Raw genomic sequence first — 24,165 nt, forward strand, 5'->3', positions numbered from 1 at the left:
CAGTTGATTGGGCATCTGACTCTTGGTTTTGGCTCCGGTCACGGTCTTGGGTCATAGGATCGAGCCCCACGTCAGGCTCCACACCCAACAGGGAGTCTGCTTGGGATTCTCTCTCCCTCTCTCTCTGCCCCTCCCTGCGTTTGTGCATGTGTGCTCTCTCTGTCTCTCTTAAAAAATAAATAAAAATAAAACAATGCAAAAAATCCACGATGTGCCAAATCTCAAAACTTTGAAATAAAGACTGGTTGTCACTTGTTTTATGATTCTTTAGTTTCCAAACAGTGGTTCCCCCCAGCGGCGGTTCCCAGTCCCTTGGCCTTTGAGGCCCCTCGGGACAGCTTTGTGAGGGTTAACAATGGGGTCCAAACAGATGGAGCAATGTGGGGCTATATATATATATTCATAGTTTTTTACTGCAGAGCCTCTATTCAATTTTCTCTGTGGTTCCGAGTACTGGAGGACATTTTGCTAAGCACATATGTGGGGCATAGTCTTCCTTTTGCTTCAGGCCCCAGTTTGGCCCCCCTCACTCACACTGCTCATCCACATAGAAAGCAGAAAGGGGACAAGCAAGGGTAGGGGGGTCTTGGATGGCATTCGAGTCCATAGCCCTGCAGGCTGGTCCCATCCAGGCGAATTCCACACGCAGATGTCACTGCAGCACCTGTCAGATGTCCCTGTGTTTGGGTGAGACTGTAACTTTCAAGTCACCCTAACAATGTTGGAACAATCTCTTTCCCCCCAAAAGACACCTGGTGTGTAGCGGTGAGCAGACGTGGAGCATGTTATTCATTAACATTGCACCACTAATTGCTTTAACAATAATAGAAAGGCTAGAAGGTATTACACTGGGTACATGACGTTGCAAACGGCGCTGGATTAATTTGCATTAAAAAGGTTGCAAGAGCAGTTAACACCTCATTAATATGATATAAATACTAATTCATACAGATCCCAAGTGACCGCCAAATTCTTATCACCCAACCAATGCGAGTGTTGCTTCAGAAAACACACTGTATGGATCCCCCCTAAAGGCAGGGAGCAGCTCCACCTTCGAAGGGGGTGAAGATCATGGGCACCGCGGCTGCACTCAGTGTCTGCTCAGCCTGGCCCACAGCCGCTGCCTCAGAGTGGGGCGCCTGGCCACCGAGGCCAAGGCTGCTGCATGCCCCTGATGCCCTGGGGACAGCCAGGCCTCCGAAGGAAGGGCTGCACCGCATGCTGGGCAGGGAGGGAGCTCCCGGAGAACAACTGAGGTTTTCCACCAAATAGCAGCTCATGGAGATCAAAGCCATCGCCTTAAATAATTGATTTATTTATACAAGTAAAAAAAAAAAAAAAAAAACCCTGGAGGGTCACGAAGAGTTGGAGATGTAATCGCACCACTTGGGAATGAGAGATGCTCAGAAGCTCCTGCGTCTGGAAACGCCTGGAGCTGCGATTGGGGTACCTACATCAAAGGATGTGGCACAGGAGTTCACGCGGGAGATCACTTCCTGCAATTTGTTTTCAACAATGTTGCCAGTAAGAAAAAATTTCTCCCACTGCTCCTTTTCTTCACCACGAATCCCTTAGGAGGAAGGAGAAGACAAAATGAGGATGGATGTGGGGGACCTGGGGTGGGACACCCGCCTGGGTGAGAATAACATCCCACTGCTGTCCTCACCTCTATGTGCAGGTAAAGTGGCCTCCGGGATACGGTTAAACACACACACACACAAACACACATACACGAATGCACGCACGCACAGGTGCACACCATTTGTGCCAGCCCTGCCCCTATTCAAGCATCGCCCTGGGTCTTCCTCACCACGTCAGTGCTGCAAAGTTCTCCGGAATGCAGCTCAGGGACACAAAGGCAGTAGTCCCTCTCCTCACAGTGGCCATTCACCTGCTCCACGATCCATTCATGAGGCTGAAGAGACACCCGCAAATCCAGCCGAATTCCGAAGATGCACCGAGGGCCTGGGTGTTGCCGATGCCCGTTCAGGTGCAGTGGGGTCAAGAGCAGATTCAGAGCAAGCCCCCGGGAGGATGGAACATCCAGCACGAAACTGATGGAGGCCGTGTGGCCAGTCACCGTCAGTGCCGTGATAGAAAAGCACCAAGTCAGGAGCTGGTCTGAGCCGGTCCTCGGAAGGGCGAGAACATTTCTAAGGCCATAAAGAGACAGAAGCATCCCAGGAGGATGAGAAGGGTGTCAGCAAAGGCACCACACAGGTGACTCGAGGCTGGTGGTCAAAAGCAAAGTCTGGGGCCATAGTTCTTCAAACCAAAACTCAGTGTATAACACTTAGCAAACAGACAGAGAAGCAGAACGTGTGACGAGGGAATGGGCCCAGGAAACGCGAGAAGTGGTCACTAGATCGGCGTTCATCAGCCTCGGAGCCCAGCACACCAATCGACTTTAAACTTGAGTAGATTTCAGTTTGGTTAACACCCGATTAGAAGAATGGTTTTATGTTGGAGAAGTGTAGGAGCTACAAGCATAAAAAGTCAACTCCTAGGTTGTGTGTTTGCACAACTAGAACTTGTCTCAAACAACTCCAGGTGACTGAGATTTTTTTTTTTTTTTTTTTTTTTTGTCCTTCAAAAGGCACCCCTATGTGTCTCAAGTTTGGGAAACACAGCAGCAGACCGGAAGCCTCTTGAGGACAGGAACCAAGTGTTGCTCATCTTTGAACCTCCATTTCCAGCACGGTGGGTGGCTGGAAAGGCCCTGAGGCAAAGATCGCTGATCAGTACCTGGGGACCAGACACCATCTCTGGTCCTAACAGTGAAAGCTAAAGTTTACAGTTCTTACTGTGTGCCAGGTGCTGTTTAAACACTGAACGATCGTGAGCTTCACAGCCAGCGCTGAAGGGGAGGAAGGGTCCCCTGCCAAGACCCTCTGCTTTACGGTCCAACATATCATGACATAAAACAAATTGCATTTAATACAGAACACATGAGCACCTTGTCCCCCGTGACCTGGCACTCAACAGTGACACGGTATAGTTCATCTGCAGTCTGCTGAATAGGTACCCCTCCAATGTCAGTTTTAATCCCCAGAATCTGTAAATATTACCTTGTATAGGATTTTGCAGATGTGATTAAGTTGAGGATCTGGAGGTGGGGAGATTATCCTAGATTCCCGGGCTGGGCCCTACCTGCCATCACAAGGATCTTCCTCAAAGAGAGACAGAGGGAGCTTTGACACACGTGCAAGAGGAGGAAGCAATGCGACCCTGGAGGCAGACGTTATGATGTGTCTACAAGCCAAGAAATGCCAGTGGCCACTGGAGACGGAAAGAGGCAGGGCCCAGATTCTCCTCTAGAGCTTTCTGAGGGACAGCAACACTGCCAACGCCTTGACTACAGCCTGATGGTGTGGACTTCGGATTTCCACCCTCCCGAACTAGGAGAGAATACATTTCTGTTGTTGTCCGTGCTCGCATCGGGGGTGACTTGTTACAGGAAGTTAATATGGCGTCCTTGAACACCCGCTGTCTTGATAACCCCATGCAGACCCAGACTCGTGCTTGTCCACATCGCTGGCCCTAGGTCTTCAAAATAAAAGGCGGTTGTATCCAAAACCGTGAAGGTCTGAGGGTTGGATACTGGTACTGCTTTGAAGTGAAGGGAAGGATGGAGCAGCGGAAGCAATTAGGTAAGAGAAAAGACCAATTAATGTTCTTGTCTAATCCTTTCTCTCCAAGGGTGTGTCTGCGGTAGATTCCTAGACCTGCCAATCATCCTTTCTCCTGCTTCTCTTCAAGTTCCAATTCAGGCTTCCAGAGGCTAGGTGTGTATTCCATTCAGTGTGGTATTTGCAACCATTGTACGTGGTGATTCATATTGAGTGATTCATATTGCTCTTACATTTCTATATATGTAGGTATATACATAATATGCATAAAACATGATACTAATTCTTTACATGGGCAACCAAATGAATAGTGCAAACTTTTATTTCTGTTAAATAAACTGCATATGTCTATGCAATAAGATTTATTTTTTCAAAAACAACTAAAGACTCCAGTTACACTAAAATAATTTTGATGTTAATTGTCAAAATGTATGAATTATAACCTACATTTTGCTTTTGAACAATTTAAAACAATTTGGGAGAAAAACAACTCTTTGAAAACATGTGAAAAATAACTTTAATATTTTGAATTTTAAGCATATTTAAAACTTAGACCTTAATGAAAATGCATTCAAATTTTATATACTTTGAAAACAGTTGCACTTGATATTTTAAGCATTTAGATATTCGCTGTTAATAGGACACAAATTTTGTGGGAATCTTAAGTATAACAGTATAATTATTTTGCTGAAGTTATGGGAAGAAAATTTCATCTAGAATAAACGGATGATAATTTATAAGTTGTGTAGGTCTTTATTTTATTGCTCACCAAAATACCAATGGCCTCTAAACAAACCAGAAAGTCCCGCATGTGGACAAGGGCCTTGCATCAGAGCAGATGCTCCGTAAATGGATGTCGGATGAGTGAATGCGTGTTGGGAAGTTTCTATGGCATGTGGAGCCAGAGGGCCTTGACCATTACCCAGAGAGTTCAGCCAGCAGGTGAGCGGGGTGGTGGTGCAGTAAGACCAATGTTGGGATTCACTGAGCAACAGGATACAATGGAGGCTGGAGTTATCAAATATCAAAAGTAATAGAGTTCACCATATAATATAAAATAATGTAGTTCACTGTTGGACTTTTATCTGTTCACTCTTTTTAAGCTACAGTTATCTCATCAAAACCATGGCAGGGAGGTGCTGAGCCCTCTGGCTGCAGGGTGGGGTGTCAGGTAAGGCAGGCACTTGGGGGCTGGAGGAGCATGGCGCTGGGGAAAGACTGTGGACTTGGCCGGGCTCAGACCTGACTTGAATCCCAGCACCACCAGTTCATCTCTGTGGAGGCCTGGGCTCCAGTCTGCACTTCTTGAAACCTCTACTTATTCATCTGTAAAAGAGGGATAATAGCAGCCCCCTCGTAAGGCAGTTACGACATCAAAAAAACTATGGAAAACACAGCTAGTGACTAGCCAACAGTGGTGCTCAGTAAAGAGCAGCTCCTATCATCATTAAGGTGCCAGAACTCCAGGCAGAGAATGGCATGTCCCCTCAATGCAGAACCCAGGCTAGACCCCTGCTCTGAAGGGGGGGGAGGGATGAGCCAGCATCAGCACCGTCACCTGGGAGCTTGTTGGAAATGCTGGATTTTGGCCCTGCCCCCAGGCCTCTGAATCCGAATCTGTAGTTACGGAGACCCCCCCCCCCCCGCCCAGGTGACTGCTGTATACAGTAGAGTTTGAAAGCATCTAACACCCAAACCCATGGTTTTCTATCCTGACCACATAACCAAAGGGGCTTTCAAATAACCCACTGCCTGAGCCCCCTCCCAGACATAGGAATTCAGAATCCCTAAGAATGGTGTGGAGCCTGGGTGATTGTAGTGTGAGCCAAGACCTAGAATCACTGGCTCTATCAAAAGATATGAAGCCTTTGGGACAGGGCCTCGTTATGCCCTTCAGGGGCTCTAGGCATGTTTGCCTCCATGGGTCCTTTCTTCCATAAAATAATATGTAAAATTATATTCTCCTCCATGTTGATAAAAAAGATGCCTATGTTAATATTGTTTATTAAGATATTTTCTTCAATTTAAAAATTCCTGTTTCAGTTCTAAAGTTAAAACACCACATAGGCCCTTAACATTATCTCGGGCCTCAGGCACTGTGCCCACCGTACCTGATGGACAAATTGGCTCTGCTTGGGGATATTATATAAAGGTAAGACATAGCCGATGAGAGAAACGAATGCTTGATAGAGCTGTAAAGCTAGTGGTTCAATATATGTGAGCTAATGGCTCACAGATACTGAGATCCTGATCCATAAAAGGATGTCAGGTAAGGCAGGCACTTGGGGGCTGGAGGAGCATGGCGCTGGAGAAGGAAAACAGGGAGGGAGAGAGGGAGGAAGAGATGGAGGAAGGGTGGGAAATCTAAACGAAATTCTAACCAAATGGGGAAAGTGTAGGGAGGAAGAACATGCCTTTGCACACTCTGCAGCTATAACTGCAAAGTAAATACGAACATTGATTGCACACCTACCATTCACCCATCTGTTCTTTTAATCATTCATTCTTCTGTTTCTCCAGCTCACAACAGAGCCGAGCCCTGACAAGTGGAAGATGAGAACACTACCACCCCTTCCTTCCCTGGGCCAAACACTTGGGGCAGGCAACCCCATACCTGCTTCATTTCATTACCTTCCCAAGAATGTTCGCGCAAGACCGTCCATTTCCTAGAATGACCAAACGTAACGAAAGCAGTGTCACTTAAAAGAAATCAGCTGGAATCACAGGAAAGTGGAGTGCGGACTGCAGCTCCCCCCACCCCTTGAAATTACCAGCTGTGTGGCCTGACAGTTTCTCCCAGGGGGTGCTTTTTATACATTATTTTTATTATTTAAAAAAACCTGGCTTGAAAGGATTGGTTACGAATAAAGCAGCTCCTCGCCAGTGGGAATCTTGAGTGGGCCAGATCGACGCTATGGTTCAAACATAGAGAAGAAGGAGCTCAGGACCAAACGGAGAGCGCCCCACATGATGGTACTTACAAACCAGGGAAAATACAAATTCTGCTTTTCATGCGCTCTTCTTAGAAGAAGAGGAAGGGGGAAGAAAAGCGGTATTCAGAAGTTGCAGCGAGGCCTCATAATTAGAAATACAGCACCATTATTCCCTGCACAAAAGAGCAGGGAGTTTGGATGTGAAAATGAAACCTTCTGAATGTGAAAGTTTCAAGTAAACAAAAGATTAATTGCTGTATGCATTGGCCCTTGCATTAGGGGGGAAAAAAGCTACCATGCCTGCATGGTTGCATGGGATTTCCTGTGGAAAGGATGACTCTAAAGGAAGAGTTCTCCTTAATGAGATTTTTTTTTTTTATGAGAAAATATATGCAGTTGGCAATGTTTCATACCTATGAGGCCCTGCCTGAAGACCACGCTAGAAATTGCTGAAACTCAGTAAAATGGGGTCCAATCTAAGTTCACAGTTGGTGCACTTGTGCCTTGCATGTTCAACACACTTTATAAATAATCATTAAGACTCCTTCCATCAATGTAAAGTATCATCCCATTCATTGTACCACGGAGGAAATCCGTGTAGAGGGACCTAGTTGCATCCGAGAAGGAATCTGTCAGAATGGAGCCTGGAGGTCATTCCCATGCAGATGAGACCCCAGGAAAGACCAAACGGACCTTTCTGGTTGGGTGATCCCAGGACTAGATCGGTGCGTGGCGCCAGGCAGGCACTCAATAAATAGACACGTATGAAAGAAAGGAAAGATGGGAGCAAGAAAAGAAGGGAGGGAGGAAACGGCGGGTGGGATGGGTTGGGGCGGAACTGGAAGAGGGTTGGTGGCATGTCACGTGTCATGTCTTAAGAAATTATTCCAAGGTCCTTCCCAGGAGAATAGTGTATTTTTGTTTATTAGTTTGATGGTGAGAATTAAAGCCTTGATTATATGGGTTTTTTTAATCCTAAAAAAATAGAAAGTCTGAGGAAACACAAAGGCTAACTCTTTATTTATCAGATTCTTCAAACCTTGTCTTTCTCTCTCTTCACTTACCTAAGTCTGTAGCCACTTCTGTCTTTTAAAAACAAGTCCACTCTTGGCCTAAGGTGCTTCTCTCTTCTGGATGGTGGTTCCTAGGTCCCCAGCATGTCTGCCTGCTCCCATTAGGATGGCCATCCCCTGGAGCTGGCAGGTGTCTGTCCCCACCTCGGGGGAATGCACGTGAATCCTATGCTCTTCAACAGAACAAAGGCTGAAGGGTTACATACAGCATCTTCCTTACACTCCCGGGGTGCCCAGGCCAGCACAGATTATCTATAAATAGCAATTTAGATAGGAGATCTCAGCGGTGCATGGCATCCATCCACCAAATGCGAACAGACAGCAATGAGGCCCCAGGGCCGGTGGCGGATGGGATACAGGAAGCCCTTGGCAGGTTGTCACGGTGGCACTGTTCACACTTTTCCCGCTGGTGCACTGGGACAGACACTGTGGAAGGGAAGGAAGGTACTAATAGGTACAGTATCTCAGACACCAGAGAGCTTGGGAAAGTGGTAATTATGAGGATAATGGAGTTGAATGGCTGTCACTGAGTGTCATCATCTATTGGAGAAAGACAAAGAAAGCCTGAGAGTTATTAATTGCCAATTTAAGGTGGATCATGCAAGTCAGAGGCCTCACTGGCAGCAATCTAAGAAGACACATCTCTTTTAGCCAGAGATGTGGGAAAGCTGAAGATGGGGCTCAGGACTTAATCATCAGGGCTGCAGAGCTCCAGAGAAGGTTAAATCCTCAGCCCCAAAAAGTCCACGATGCCCGTGGTGGACTCTGGTTTGAAGGGAGTGGGACCCTGATAATTATAATGGGGACTTCTAGGTCAGAGGTCACAAAAATCCCCTTGAGGACCCTCTGGGCCTGCAGAAGTGGCCCTCTCCTCCTGTCGAAGGCCAGTGCTCGGCCCTTGCTGGAAAATGCTGCAGAGGCCTCTGCCCCACCGGCAGCAGGTACACCCCTGAGATCTACTCCCACTGCCCTCCCACCCACAGACCAAGTCACAGCAACACTCCGCTGGGGAAGCTCTGGGGCTGCTACAGGAAAGAAGAGGCTACAGGAAAGAAGAGGCTGCAGGACCCAGCCTAGAGCCATTGACAAGACCCAGAAGAACACACGGGCTGGATTGGGATGCACAGAACCTAAGTGTGCAATAGGGAGAGTGCATCCTGCATCCATGTGGGCGTATCTTCCATAATGCGGACAGTGTGATACTCTGGAAAGGCCCCAAGGCAGGACGCCATGCTGCTAGGATGGCCCGCACTGAGAAGCAGAAATGCCAGGACTGCCCTCCAGATAGCGGAGTAAAGGAGGTAGAGGCTCAGGGAAGTGGCCTTTCCAGAGCAGACATATCATGGAGATCGGGAAGCCAACCAACCATGCCTGGCAAGAAAGCCCAGGAATAAGCACTCCCCACATGCCGTCGGGGGGCAGTGCTGAAAAACACAGAAGGGGCCATCCTGTTGTTGCCCAACTGGACCCCCTGATGGAAATGTGCTGATGGAGTCTTGAAGTGATAAAAGCCACTGTGGTGTCTAACTAGATGCAAGGGGGGGCACCATTATAATTGGGCAACGTGGCTGGAGTGGCAGCCACAGGGGCCTGACCCAGAGAGAGTAGTGGACACAGCATGCCTAGGACTGAGAGAGACGGGTGGCCACAAGAGCATTGTTCAATCTGTACACTCAAAAAAAAATTTTTTTTCAAAGAAAGACGATCAAGAGGCTGAATCAAGACAATCGAACTGTCCCAAGAAAAAGCCACATCTCAGCGCCAGAGTTGGTACCTGGACCTGAGCCAGTGTTCAGGGCCAGCACCCACTGCCTGAAGAACAGGTGGGTCCCCAGGAGGAAGGACCTGCAGCATCACAGCAAGTGCACAGGTGGGTGACTCCCCTCGTTCTTCCGCAAAGAGGGAAGTACACACCATGTGCTCAGGTAACCACACGCTGGAGGACAGGGGATACCCAGACCCCTTGAGGATTTGGGGGCACAAGATGGAGATGACACTGATAACTGATCCTCAAGCCCATCATCAAAGTGAAGGCATGTGGGCCAGGGGTAAGGAAGACCTGGCCAGGTCTGGCTCAGAGTGGCTTCCCTGGGTCCACAGACCCAACCATGGTCTTCCCCCAGCCCCCAAGGTAAAATTTAAAGGGACTCTGGAAATGGAAAGAATTACTACATTCATTTCTGGAGTAGGAGGTAAGAATGACCGCAGTGGGAAAACTAAATGGAAGCCCCTGAAATGCCTCCCCCACCCATGAACATCCACACCAAGATAGGAAATCAAAAATACATCCCACACCTGGAGGAAATGCCAGAGGTTAAAGACCTAGAGCATGCGGGGTGTGAAGCCAACACACATCTAGTTAATTCACCAATCTGGCCCCTAAACAATCCCGACACACTCGACAAGACAGATCAACCAAGTAGCAACACCATCTGTAACTTCCGGTTGGAGTAGCTTCACCAGAACAGAGTAACGCACCTCGAGCCCACAGGATGCAGCCGCAGGTGTGGCCAGTGCATTCGTCCCCACTATTATCAGGAAGATACTATCACAGAGTAGACTGTATGCATTTGGGACACTTGGCAGGGAGGGAAAGAGGGAAAATCAGAAGATTAGGGTAAGAGCTGGGGAAGACGCACGTGATGAAAGGATGGAAAGAGGTACTGAGTGTATGCACACCCTATTCTTGAACACCAACATGCTGTGCACTGCTCCGGGCCCTGGAGATCAGCAGTGAAGAAAACAGAAGAACAAACAGTCCTGCCCTTGGGAGCTTCCTTACCACTGGCTGTCATTGTTGCTGTCGTGGGCGCATCAGAGATTGGGGGTGGGGGAGCTGAGGAAGCTTAGAGGAGAGGACAGACAGGTAGGCAGACAGACAGACAGATATGGTCCCACACACCAGGCCTTGCAGCAAGAGATCCACCCTCTGGATGTGCAGTGTTGTGAGAGAGAGCCACATACACAGGGAGAAAGCATCTAGAGGCCATGCAGACCAGGACGAGCAGGACTTGAGCCAAGGCAAGAGAAGCCGGAGAAGGGGACACACAACAGACATGTAAAAGATACAAGACCGTCTACGGACTCAAAGCATCAGGAGGTGAGCCTCTGGAAGGTGAGTAGGTCCTGAGTGTGGAGCACCCTCAATGGCACTGGGGCCCTTCTAAGAAAAGGCACCAGAGAGGTGACCTCCCTCTCTGCCAGAAGGCATGCCTCTGCAGACTAGGAAGAGGACCCCCACCTGGCCATGCTGGCTCCCTGATCTCAGACTTCCAGCCTCCAAGACCATGAGAAATAAATCTCTCTTGTTCAAGCCCCTCAGGCTGTGGTGTTTGTTAAAGCAACTCAAACTCTGTCTCGGCTTGGGCAACCAGATAGATAGGGCACCACAGAGCAAAATGGGAACTTGGAAGAAGGGAGTGGGGAAAAATGCCAATGTTAGCTTTGGGACTGTGAATGGGAGATGCCTGTGGGACCCTCCCCCAAGTGGGACTTAAGAGAGAGACATGGGCTAGAGACCGAGGTTTAACCGCTGAAGTGATGGCCACCATCTGCAGAGATCCCAGGAGGGTCAGACATTGCAAGGAGACCCCAGAAATGAGGACCAAGTAGGAGGAGATGGCCACATTGACTCACCTAAGAACGTCTAGTGAGTGACGCCCCTGGGAATGCATGGAGGGGCACCCGGGAAGGCCCATCAGGCTGTTGGCTTCTTTAGCGGCAACAAAATGGATGACCCATAGGCAACTGTGACTGGAGAAGCATGGTGGTGCTTCATCTCTGCAAACATTCATGCTGCTCTACCAACTCTCCGCCTAGTCCTCCACTGCAGTTCAGTCCCTTGTAATGTGCTGCCTTCTCCCCCTAACAATGAAAGAAGATGAAATTCAGTTAATGTATGAATTTGCCTTAGGAGACAATGAAATAATTGCCCTTATTTTACTGGATATGTTTTTTACCTCTGAGGAATTGGGATTCGTTGGGGAAAGTGCCAGTCATGGGAGGTCCCAAGCCCACTCTCTGCTCTTGTACGTCAGGGGAAGCGCACCTGTCACCAGAGCTGCCCATGTGCGTCCAGGTCAAGAGAGTGATGGTTCTGCTTTACAGACCAACACATTTGCACAGGAAACCACATCAGCTACCCTTGCTCACCAACTACCTTTGCTCATCATTCATGAAGACTCAACCAAAAATCACCAGGAATTTGAAAAGGAAAAAAATTAAATAAAATATTCAAGAGAAAGAGATAGAAAACTGACCCCAGGGAAAAGAGACATAATTATAGAACCAGAAGAGAATTTCTTTAATTCTAAAAGCATCCCTAGAGAGATCTCCAGACACAGATAACAAGGACAATAGAGAGGAGGAAATAGAGAAATAAAAGAAGAGAATCTTCTCGACTAAAGAGAGACCTGAATTTTCAAATAGAAAGGGCACAACCTGTGTCAAACAGGATGAGCAAAAGAGAATACAAAACCTATCTGTACCCTGTCAACACTGTAGAACCCCAACAATAAAACAAGAGCCCTAGCTGCTTCTAGAAGGAAGAGAAAAAAAAATAAAGATGATCTCCACAGGATGAGAACTAAACTGAACTCAGACTTACCAATAGAATGTAATGTTGGAGGATGAAGGAGCAAAACATTTCAGATCTTAAGGGAAAACTGAAATTCTAGTCCAAGCTATCAACCAAGTGGGGCGGTAGAAAATAAAGATATTTTGAGAGTTTTTGGACTCAAAGAGTTTTACTTCCCTTTCTGAAAATATTGCCGAGCAATACTTGCAAGGTAGTCTTCTTAGCACTTTACAGGAACTTTGAACCTTCACATCAATCCTATGACATTATATTTATCCTAAGTTTATAGACAGAGAAGCTGTGGCACAGAGAAGTTATATTCTGGCAAAATGGAAAAGGAACTCCAGAAAAAAACGCTGTAAAATTTAATTTGCAGTGAACGAAGGAGAAGATCAAGGACAGCAATCCAAGGCTGTGAGCTGTGTGGTGTGTCTAGAAAGCAATGAACCCATTAAAAGAGAAACCAAGAAGGCTCAGTGAAGGTCTTCAAGACAGAAACAAATCCAATTAGGTATATTGTGTGATTAAGATCCTGAGAGGTCTAAAAGACATGAGGATGCATACATTCCTTCAGTCACCGGTTACAAAAATTAAGAACAAAGAAAAAGAATGAACACAAGAAATATCAGGGGGGACAGGGGCATCTGGGTGGCTCAGTCAATTAAGTGGCTAACTCCGGATTTTGGCTCAGGTCATGACCTCAGGGTCCTGGGATCGAGCCCCGCGTCAGGCTCCATGCTCAGCAAGGAGTCTACTTGAGATTCTCTCCCTTTCCCTGTGACCCTCCCCCTGCTTGCTTGCTCTCTCTCTCTCTCTCTCTCAGTCTCTCAAAAAAAAAAAAAAAACTTAAAAAAAAAAAAAAAAGAAAGAAAGAAACATCATGGGGGTGAGAGGAACGGGAAGGTAGCTGTACAGAACATGCATGGCCTAAAGATGGAGCAAATTTAAGATGACCTAATTTTGAGCAATAGATGGGGTTTAGGAAAAGAAAAATACATTTAATCCTGACTCTTGGAAGATTATCCTTCAAATAGCACGAATTTAGTAACACAAAACCCTTCCTTAATTTGTTTTGCAGGAAAAATATTAAATAATCATGGAATATAGATGCTGCTTTTTAAACTCTTTGTTTTTAGAATTGATCCTTAGGAGCCTAGAAAACTTTTAGTTATGATAAACATATAAATATAATATGAAAATACGATGGCATAGCTGGAAAAAGAGGAAAGAAAGTTGGGGATTGTACAGATGCCAATTTTCTCACCTTTATTAATGAGGAATCAACAGATAACGCCTCAAGTTGATGGCTCCACAACTCCAAGGGCGTGATCCATGAAAGAAATAATTAATAAGCTGGTCACCCTTAAAATTACAAACTTCTGCTCTGGGAAAGACGATATCAGAAGAACGAGAAGACAAGCCACAGACTGGGGGAAAATATTTGCAAAAGACATATCCGAGAAACAACTGTTACCCAAAATGTACCCAAAAATCACTTAAAACTCAACAGTAAGAAAGTAAGGAACTGACTTAAAATAATGAGCAAAAGAGCTGAACACTTTACCAAAAAAGATAGGCAGGAGGTAAGGACGCATATGAAAAGATGCTCTACCTCCTATGTCATCAGGGAGATGCAAATTAAAACAGCCTCAAGATACTGCTACACATCTGTGAGAATGGTGAAAATCTAAAGTTGGTGGATCAAGAAATAGGTAAGCATAGTACTAAAAGTTGTGAAGCTACAGAAAAACTTAAAAAGTACATAATCAGCAAAAGCCAACATATGAAGGAAAGATGGGAGGGTATGTAAAGGCACTAAATCTCACTTCCTTCCTTCCTTCCTTCCTTTCTTTCTCTCTCTCTTTCTTCCCCTACGCGGGGCTTGAACTCACAACCCCAGGATCAGGGGTCACGTGCTCTACCAACGGAGCCAGCCAGATGCCGCCCACATCTTCCTTGGTGAAGAGTTAATGCACACTGCCCAAGGTTAACTGATTAAGATACAGCGATAAAAATAATTCTAGAGAAGTTATGGTGGTAATTTCTGGAAGAATTAAAACCAAAATTGCTTAGCTCTGGAGCTGGGTGGACTGAGGATGAGGGTGTGTCTACAAAGACAGTTATTTTTGTTTTGTATCCTCTGTACTGCTCAGAATTTTTGGTATATAATGTGCATGTAGTGCTTTATAATTGAAAAAGCAATTTTTTAATCATCAGTAATTTTTCTGTTAGGGAAGAATACAGCTGAAGGATGAAGTTTATGGAAATTTTTCTAAAAGCTTAATAATAGACGTCAGGAACAAAGCGTTGCTGAAAATAATGAATTTTTGAATTTTAAAATGCCTTGAAGTTTTTCTCAAATTGTAAATCTCCCAAAGGATGTTTCTCCAAGTCCTACTTATCAGACGCACTACTAAGTTCAAATTATAAAAAACTTACCTGTAATTGAAGCCAGCTGCAACCTTTTTGACAAGGACTAATTGCCGATAATGATTTAAGTGCTGAAAATTCGCATGCCACAATTGTTTTAAACGGGGGAACCTCTCACAGCTTTCTCTGAAAAGAACTGTTAATCTTTGCTGCTGACTTAACAAATCCTTCAGTCACCTGTTTGCCATCATTTTCATGGGCTGATAACGTGTTTATTAGAGTCATAATGTGCAGGTGGAGGAATAAAGGTCTTGTTCGATGGCACTGGGATTTCTTCTGACATTTCTACGTGAGAAACGTTGGCACGAGCTTCAGGCTTGGCTATAGCAGAGAAAGACAATAGAGGCCCACATGATTTTTTTTTTTTTTTAATTCAAGGCAAATGAAAAGTCAGCATTGGATTGATATCCGTAACTTTAGATGATGTGGCTGGTAAAACCCATACCCTATACCATTGTCCCCTTACCTGCTATAAATCAAGGGCCCCTGGTATTGGCAGGGCTGAAGGTGCCGGTTTGTGGTGAGCGGTCTCCCTCCAGCCTCAGCATCTCCGTCTGGCTTTGGGTGAGTCTGATTTTTTCATCCTCAGCATTGCGACTGCTCCCTTTGTCTGCTCTTAGCCCGGTTCGGGGCACTTCATGTACCAGCTCTAGTTCTGGAGAGAGGGGCAATGGGCAGCACACGCCAAGAGTTAACGTGACCTTTGGCTTTGCAATTCTACTGCTAGGATTTATCTGAAGCAAAAAGAAGAGATCCTGTGCAAAGGTGTGGCTGCAAGGATTTAATCAAACGGTTGTTCGAGATGGTGGGAAACTGGAAACTGACAAGGACGGGGGATGGGTTGGATACTTAGAACTCAGATGCGGAAAAGATGCACAGTGCCAGGTGGGGGTGTGGCCTGTGGACACCTGGCTCCTCAGCCGGGACCCCCCTCGCGAGGCCAGTCTTCGGCACGCGGCCTAAGCACTGTCAGCCTGAAGGGGCTGGTTAGGGAATCTCACCTGGGCCACTGGGCAGTAAAGGCCTACAATATAGAAAACATGCAGCATCATGGCTGGCAGGTTGTAAATACTTGATCCATGCCACGTAATAATAAGAGAAATAATAAGATGGTAGTAGCAGTAAGAGTAAACCATAAAAATCATGTTGAAAGGGAAGATACACTGACGGAAAAAATACATACCTATGGGAATTCGTGGACCAACAAAAAAGTAGTTGTTCTTGACCTCATCAAAGGAATATATGCCGGGTGCCTGGGTGGCTCCATTGGTGAAGCGTCCACCTTCAGCTCAGGTCATGGTCCCAGGGTCCTGGGATCAAGTTCTTCATCAGGCTCCCTGCTTCTGCCTCTCCCTCTGCCACTCTCCCTGCCCGTTCTCTTTCTCTCTCTCTCTCTCAAATAAATTAAAAAAAAAAAACCTTAAAAGGAATATATGCGTAATAATAGGCTAATTATCAAAGTAGAATGTTAAACAGTGATTACTCCTAAGTGGTAAAATTATGATGAATTTATTTCCTTTCTGATTCTCGGTATGGTACAAACTTTCTACAAGGAAGATATTTTACTTTAGCGATTCAGAGACCCAAAAAAATCACATTTAAAAAAGTATTTGTTTTAGATTACTCCAGCGCACAGAAACTCAGAATTGGAAGAAACTTTCAGTGCTCCAGACTGATGAAGAAAGCGAGAGACCCCGCCAAGGAGAGCATCCCCCCTCAGCCTCCTCCCCGCAGAACCCAGGGTCACCTGCAGCCTCACAGCACCCCCGGAATGCCATGCAAAGCACAAGGATCTGGGTCTCCCCAGGGACAGATCTGTCTCCACTCTTTTTTCCTCTGTCCTGGGTATGGGGCACAGTGCCTGGTGCCTTGTAAGAGCTCAACAATCACTGTTGAATGAATGCGTGAGTGAAGGCACTCAGTTGGCTACTCTCTGCTCCCATGTGTTAGAGGACATACCAAGAGCTATAAAAGCAGCAGGTAATCCTCCTGGGGGCATTCAGAGAGACTTCCAAGAGTGTTGCGGGCCCTGTGGGGCACAGAGGATGCAGCCAAAGGATCTCCAGCCAAGGAAACAGCCACAGGAACCTGACTCACACTGAGTCCGGGAAGAGGCTATTGTCTTCGTTCAGAGAAGCCTAAGGTCTGGCAAGATCCTGTGTTAGAAAATCGGGAAAAGCGAGGTTGTGTAATCAATTTCCATTCTCCCTTTTATTTCTGGGCCCAAGTAAGAGGCCAGTTCAGCTATTTGGGGAAAGTGATTTACCATAAACTGTTACTAGCAAGTCATGGTTTAATGGGTTTTTCTGGCTAGAAAACATTAGCATGTTCACCAGGGCCCTGGACCTTCCTCTGGAGTAATGTGAGAGCTGTAGGTAGATGGGGCAGGGTGGGCAGGAAAGGGTTCTCAGCAAGCAGTGCCTCTCCACACAGTAAATCACCTCACCCTGACAGTGGCTTCCCCACCCAAGGAATCCTGCCAGAGAGACTATAAAGGACAACCCCATACACCTTTCCGCCAGCCCGCCCAACCCTGGGCCCGATCCCACACCCTCCAACAAACGTGCTCCCTGGGACATTTTTATGATGGATTTGTTTCATTTAAAGTTAATCACGTTATCCTTTTCATCTGTTCTTCGGTACCTCTTACAATTTGAGAGAGGTTGAGAGAGGTTCAAAAAAAATAAATAAAAATAGTCACTGATTTCCCAAGCCTTGATTTTGTCACCAGCCCCCTGCTCGTAAGTGCTGAAGATGTTCCCCCTCGGTTCTGTCGGAGCCCATTATTTCCCTCGGAGACTTGATGTCTGTTTTGATAGGAGCAATTTATCACCCTGGTGAAATCAGACTGCTGTTTGGAAGGCAGGGCCAGGATTTATGAATCCCTTTTCTCTGGGAATGAATTTAATCCCCAAGGGTGGACGTGGTATTAAAAGGCTTGGCCTGCCGCACCTGTGGCATTTGAGACAAAGTGAGTGGCAGCTGGGCCAGGAAACCAGCGCCCATCCCCTGCATACCTCGTCTACACTGAGCTGTAAACATCGTTATCTTTCCAAGCGTGGAGAGCTCAGTTAAGTGCACGACATCCAATTAAGCGAGGTATAAAACAATGACTTTAGTTATTAATGAATTCAAAACAATGAAATTGACTTGCAGTGCATTGTCACTTTTTAGGGAGTATGAGTTTTTAAAATTATTAATTTAAGATACTTTTAGAGTGCATCCATTTCTATGCTCCAGCCCAATTTCCTTTTTTTTTTAAGATTTTATTTATTTATTTATTTGTCAGAGAGAGAGAGCACAAGCCAGGGGAGAGGCAGGCAGAGGGAGAAGCAGGCTCCCCGCTGAGCAAGGAGCCTGATGCAGGACTCATCCCAGGACCCCGAGATCATGACCTGAGCCAAAGACTGCTGCTTAACCGACGGAGCCACCCAAGTGTCCCATGCTCCAGCCCAATTTCTTGCTATATTTGGGCCAATTCCTTCTTGGAATTTATAGTCTAGTGTCCCCATGTGGTCCATAGCCCAGGTAAGAGGTCATCAGGCCCACTGGATTCACCTGGGGAGCTTGACAAGCTACTGATGCCTGGGTACCACCCCCAGGAGTCTGAGTCGATGTCTGCGAGAGAGCCTGAGAATCAGGATTTTTTTCAAGCTTCCCCGGGGATTATAATGTACAGCTGGCCCTTGACCACATGGGTTTGAACTGTGTTGTGTCCACTCATACTCCATGTTTTTTAGTCTTTCCTGTAAATGGATGTTCTTTTCCTTATGGCTTTCTTAACATTTACTTTTCTCCAGCTTACTTTACTGCAAGAATACAGTATATAATACATATAACATACGAGAGGTTGGCACCCTTAATCCCTGAGTTGTTGAAGGATCAATTGTATGACCGAGTTTGAGAGCCGCTGCTATAACGAGCTTGGTATTTTTGAAACAAGCATAGCAGAGCTTCAAATTAGACATCCGTCTTATAATTGGTCATCTATTGCAAATGAACCAAGCCTGACTTCCTAAATCATTTCATTGATCAAGCTGGTAATTGGACATATAAGCCTTATGTCTTCATGGACAAGCAAATTGCTTACATGATGAATTAGCTTTACCTTCTTCAAAACTTGTGTGCAGATCAATGATTGTAGCTACTGGGAGTACTTTTGCTCTATCGAGTGTTCCCAACTGGTCAAACAGCTCACCTGCATCAGTTTAACTTCATGTATTACTTGATATGACGTCATTGTGCCGAACAACAAGCACTTATTTTCTGCTCCTGTTTCTACTCACCACCTCTGCTGCTCACCCATCACCCGTCTTCCCTCCCACCCACCCATTCTGCCAGCCCTTCACTCCCTTCGTCAGACACGAGTATTACCAGAAGGAATGACACATTCCTGTCTTAAAGGAGCTCACCATCCAGTGTGGAAAGTAGACAAGTTAACAGAAATCACCAGAAAGGGAGAGAAATGCTATATGAGAGGTAAATCAGGGCGCCAAAAGGACATGGAGGATAAGCACCTCACCTTGCATTGAGGCGGGGTAGACGGCTGTCTTGAGGCACAGAAAAAAGCACAGTTATTTCTGTAAAGTCACATTTTGTATCACTGAACTCTTAAAACTCTCGGTTATCACCTAAGGACACAGGCACAGGAAGGTGTACCTCATGTGCAAGCAGAACTATTTCTCTCTGCATCCTCACTCAGTCATTCACTGGAACTAAATAAATAAGGTATTCAATAATTAGGATGGTGGTGACACTACGAAATATCAGAATTCATACATCTTCTGACATAGATACTCGTTTGGGGAATAACATATGTACTAAAAACTCTGTTTTGGTCTTGCTGGTACTGTGGTTCTTTGAAAAGGGCAAAACTTACACCCAAGGACAGATGTCCACACGAGGAAGGCTGCATACTTACTGACTGTCACTGGGGTCAAGAACACCGTGATCCCCTGGGGCTCCCTTTCTAAACTTCATTGACATTGGGGATTTCTTCACATTAGTAGGTCAGCACATGATAAAGCATGTGCCTATTTTAAAACCAAATTCAGGATGCCAGAGAACCAAGGACCAATGCAAATATCAGGAATTCCTAGGCAGTCACCTGAGAGAAAAGTCACCAACAAGACAGAGGCTAGAGCGGGACAAAATCACCTTGTCCACACACTGTAAGTGATTGCTTACAGGACTGAACAAAATGTAAGCACGAAATAGGGTATAAATGAAAAGACCGTGAGCTGGTTGATCATATGAGTAAGGGGGGGAGATGGGGTTCATGCAGTATTTTCCTTTACCCATTTGAAATGAATTTAGTATCTGATTTTAACTATATGATCTTGCAAAATTAGAACTCTGAGGGACATTAGAGATAATTTAGCCCAATATTAATTTCTAAATAAAAAAGTAGAGGTCCAGAATGGTGAACCAATGGCAGAGGCCATGGCTGGAGTAAAGGTCAAGGTCAGAACTGAAACCCCAGGCTTTCAAACTCCCATGACCCTTCTCCTACGACCTTCCAGCACTGTCACTAAAGGTGTGCCTAAAACCTCACCACGACCAAGGCCTCTAGTTACCAGCATCACCATGACAGCAAACTCACCACTAGCTAGCTATGCAAGCAGTGACTGCAAATCTTGGCTGACAGATTTGAGTGCAAAGAAACATTCATTTATTTCCGTGATGCCTGCATTGGCTTCCAGGGTCTCATTTCTTCCTTTACAGGGTCACATCGAAACCCCAGAGTGCCTCGTGCCAACCAGTGAGGTGAGGGTGGAGGCAACAGCACCAGCATTTGGCCCTTAGTCACCGCCATCTACCAGCGGATACGTGTTTGGCAGTCACAAACCGTCCATCTGGTCTCATGGTGCCTGCTCACGACCACTACATCCTCCCTGTCCCAGCTGTGGGCCCTCTTCAGGTACAGCAGGCCCCCCTCTCTGGCCATAAAGTCAGCATTCTGCGGTGTTGCCGGATCCACATGCGGTGAGAGCGGGCACGAGGTGGGGGAGCCTGTGCACAGGCTATTCACACCTGTGCACCTAAACTTCGAATAAAAATATGTCACCTGTGCGATGGACTCTGAGAAACAAACCGAGGGTTCTAGAGGGGAGGGGGGTGGGGGGATGGGTTAGCCTGGTGATGGGTATTAAAGAGGGCACGTTCTGTGTGGAGCACTGGGTGTTATGCGCAAACAATGACTCATGGAACACGACATCAAAAACTAATGATGTAATGTATGGTGATTAACATAATAATAAAAAAAATTTAAAGAAAAAAAAATATGTCAGCTGTGGGGGCCAGGGAGACTCTGGGTTAAGGCTATTTTCCTGGGCTCTCCCCAGGGAACTTCAGGGGCTCATGGAACTTCGTCCTCCCAGGGTTCTCCAGCATCTCTGGGATTTCTGTAGGGACCCTCCATTTCCCCCCCTCCAACCGAGGACTCATAGCGGGCCCTTCCTCGGAGCTCTTCTCCCCTTTGCCAATCCCTAGAACCTTTATTTAATCTCAGAGAGGCTTGGGACAAACACTGGCTCTGAGCTAGTATTCTTCCAAATGTATTGTTCACACCCTGAGCTCTTTTTGAAATTCAACCCTGAGTTCCCTATTCTGTTGCACTATACTTCCCATAAGGCAATAAATGAGTAGCTTTCCAAAGTTGGGGAAGTGCCTGGAACCGTAGCAAAGAGCAGTAGCTCAATTATCACCCTGCCTCACCAAGATCAAGGTGCTGGACAGCTTGAGTCCTCATGTGGTCCTCTGCTGGACCACCCTGCTCGTCCATTGTTCTTCTCCCGCCCCCCACCCAGTCAGGTTCAAAACACCAGCCACAGAGGAGATCGAGAAAAACAAAAGACACTGGAGAATCAGCACACACCATCACCCCTCCCAGGGGTAGAACACAACCCACTGGTGATGTGTCAGCAGCATTTCCTTTTGCTCTGAAGTCCACCATAAGATGAACACGTCCTCGCTGAGCTTGGTTGTCCTTATCTATATGAGGCAGAGAGCAGCCCCCTTATGAAGATCGCAGATAGGGGATGTGCGCCCTTAGCGGGCACATGCATCCAGCCCTTGCACAATAAACAGCGGCTAGGATCTGAGCCTTTTGCTTCTGTATCCTCATTAATACCTTTTTTAAGATTGTGAAATTTCCACCTGGCACCCTTCTGAGTTTGCCAACTGGCACGGTAAGCAAGGAGACACCAGGGCATAATTTTGGTCACTCCACAGGCCATAGGGAGAAAGATGTGTCTGAGAGGAGCCTACGTGTATGAGATTCTCTAGGAAATGTGAATGATTGCTAACGAAAGCGATCTAGCCAGGGTATGAATGACTCGGGGCAAGCCTGTTTCCATTTCTAGAGAAACAACTCAAACCGCTTTGTCTTAGTAAGACTGAGTCTGTGACACAATTACTCTGAGTTTTGATCCATGATGTGCCTGGTGCAAACCAGGGGTTTCCATTGTCCTCCGGGGACTCTCACCCGGGAGGCTCTCAAGCCCACTCCCAGAGCTATCGATTGGTAATTATTGCCATAAAGGGCTTCTTGGAGGAGACTTTCAGAACACATCAGCCGGCCTTGCACCTGAGAGCACTTCCAACGATAGAGGGACATTCCAGATGAGAACAGGTACAGCCCCACAAGGCTTTCCTGCACATCCTGCTGGATGTGTCCCAGCCCGACTTGCTGCCCAGCATTCACCCTGGTCCCAAACAGACAGCAAACCTTTGCCCGGCCCTCAGCTCCACCTGGGTCTGCCAGAGATTTCCCTTTGCTACTTTCATATATTGGTACTGAGTCATCAAACTGACATAACCACCATACTTTCTCATTTTTCACATTCACAAGACCTAGGGCTGTTTTGACCAACGACCTCCTAAAACTGCATTTTATATCAACTTGGAGCTAGACCTGACTATGCCCAGACCAACACCTCCTGGAATGGGTTCCCCTTCAGCGGTGAACAGCGCATGATACCAGGGTTCTTCCAGAGCCCACCCAAGCCGCTCTGTTCCAGACTGTCTAAAGACCTAGAAACTCACATGAATTAACCCAGTTATTCCCATATGAATCCACGAAATAACTAAGAAGGTCAGAATGTACATTAGCAAATGGCCTCCATTCAGTGAAATAGGTCAACCGTATTTCCCTCTTTCCCCTCTTTTTCCCTTCCCCTCTCCCTCCGCCCTCCCTGCTCACTACTCTCTCTCTCTCTCTCGCTCTCTAAAAATAAATAATTTCTTTAAAAAAAAAAAAAAAAGAGCCCTCACATCCACAGTGCTTAGCCTACCAGGCTCCATCCAGGTGCTGCACTCACATGAACTCTGTTAACCCTCACAACACCCCTATGAAGTTGATATTGCTATTATCTCCCAGTTGACAAATGGGCAAAGGCACTAATGTCACACAACTAATACTTGGCCACCAGATTCCAACCTAGATTCCAACCCAGATAGTCTACCTCCTGAGTCTACCCCTTGAACACAGATGTTGCGGAAGTGGGACAGGCCAGCTCTGGCTGCTGAGCTGAAGACAAAAACATTTTAAGGCAAAAGAAGAGGACTTTTGGAAGCATAACAGTCATTATATAAATTTTAAAAAACCTCTCAAAAGCCACAACCCTTTCTAAGGCAGCAGCATCCAACCATTCCCTCACATCACCCCCCTCATCAAGGTTTACTCATTTGATCTTTCCTCCATTCAGGATGGCACCTCATGGTGCCCAAACTCACGATCCCCAGTATGGTAATGCATCATCATACCGGGCAATCGGGGCTGACAGGGGGAAGAAAGGTACTTCCTTTATGGAGATCGGGGATGTCGACGGCTCTTACGTCACTCTCAGGGCCACCTGTGGGTGGAGGCCCCCAGGAGTCCAGCACCACCTTACAGGAGTTCCTCCGAATGCACCTTGCCAAGCCCAGGCAACCTGTCACTAAAGGCCATCCCTCGTCAGGCCAAAGCACGAAAACAGAGGCCTGTGGCTGGATTCTGGACCTAGCCGCCTCTTGCCTTCACTACATTCCAAGGCTGGAAACCATTAGTAGAGAAAGCAGAGCATCAGGCCAACCCCACCTCAGTGAAACCATGTTCACACAGACTGGGGAAAGACACCAGGTGGGAAGAAGGCCCAGCCTTCAAGTTGGGAACACATAAAGACAGGCTACCAGGACAGACCCAGAGACAACACCATCCAAGACCAGAGCAGACGTGTCCATGACAAGCAGTCGTAGGCCAGGGGACATCATAAGCTCTGTGGGGATTTCCCCCAGATCCGGTCATCAGCACTGGTTTAACATTTTCACTGAACACCAGAAAGTATGTTTTCACAAATGACTCGTAAGAAACCTTTGAACAGAAAAACAGTTTTTTTCCATCTTGACCCAGATACTAAATATGGCATAATTGACAGGTCAGTGGAAGTTCTGTGGAGAGTGGTCATGGTGGTGAGCGGCTTACTCACAAAGACACTCTCAGATCTAAAAGTCAGAGCATATCTGACTAAAAGAAGCATTTAGGC

At 46.5% G+C, this 24,165-nt stretch overlaps 1 long non-coding RNA gene across 1 annotated transcript in view; it reads right to left on the reverse strand.

The window, feature by feature from the left end:
• The window catches only part of LOC112820744 (uncharacterized), a 226,170-nt gene that overhangs the window by 97,016 nt on the left and 104,989 nt on the right, over positions 1-24,165 (reverse strand). The window contains exons 6-11 of the long non-coding RNA XR_012379617.1: positions 16,601-16,797; positions 15,825-15,951; positions 15,108-15,665; positions 14,651-14,962; positions 13,476-13,638; positions 11,272-11,499 (exon numbers count right to left, since the gene is read on the reverse strand). This is a non-coding gene — a long non-coding RNA (uncharacterized lncRNA). The remainder of the gene's footprint in view (positions 1-11,271; positions 11,500-13,475; positions 13,639-14,650; positions 14,963-15,107; positions 15,666-15,824; positions 15,952-16,600; positions 16,798-24,165) is intronic.

This window comes from Callorhinus ursinus, unplaced genomic scaffold, assembly GCF_003265705.2.
Source record: "Callorhinus ursinus isolate GAN/ISIS: 27379988/994484 unplaced genomic scaffold, GSC_fseal_2.0 scaffold10, whole genome shotgun sequence".
NCBI classification, from domain to species: domain Eukaryota; kingdom Metazoa; phylum Chordata; class Mammalia; order Carnivora; family Otariidae; genus Callorhinus; species Callorhinus ursinus.